This window comes from Penaeus monodon, chromosome 15 (assembly GCF_015228065.2).
Source record: "Penaeus monodon isolate SGIC_2016 chromosome 15, NSTDA_Pmon_1, whole genome shotgun sequence".
Classification (NCBI taxonomy): Eukaryota; Metazoa; Arthropoda; class Malacostraca; order Decapoda; family Penaeidae; genus Penaeus; species Penaeus monodon.
The window spans coordinates 7,428,324-7,428,878 of NC_051400.1; the positions used below are offsets into that span (position 1 = coordinate 7,428,324).

General features: G+C 27.2%; 1 protein-coding gene across 1 annotated transcript in view; it reads left to right on the plus strand.

Moving 5' to 3' along the window:
* Positions 1–555, plus strand: part of LOC119581720 (multiple epidermal growth factor-like domains protein 11) — an 18,007-nt gene that overhangs the window by 15,698 nt on the left and 1,754 nt on the right. The window lies entirely within an intron of this gene.

Here is a 555-nt window from a genome sequence, read left to right on the forward strand (position 1 = left end):
CGTATTCGTATCTAGCAAAATCTGTCATGCGAATTCATGTATCAGTGTCTGTGTTGTAATGGCAAAGAAAGATTTACATGAGATATTTTTATTCTTTTAAGTGTCTCTATATAAATGCAGATTAGATTATTCGCAGACATCTAACCAAAAAAATACAAATGTTTATAAATTCTTTATCAGTTTGTACTCACACATTTCCTACCTCAAAAAGATATCTATATAAGAGTATTGGTAAAAATAGTTATTCCTATTTTAAATTTTAAACGAAAATTATCATATCATATTTTTTATAATGCTATAAAACTATTCTACTTTCAATTCTAAAATGAAAAATTTCACTTCGCTCTAACGCCAGCGTGAAAAAAATATTATTATAAATTACTCAATTTCGGAATTTATATTGAATTTATTTTTATGCTCTTTCTACATCGAAATAAAAATGTTTTTTTGCATTCCCAACACCAAAGGTTTTAATCTAGCTTGAAGACAATTGATTACCACATTCCAAACGCACAAATCAAATAAAATTGTCACTCTTACTCTCAACACCAACGC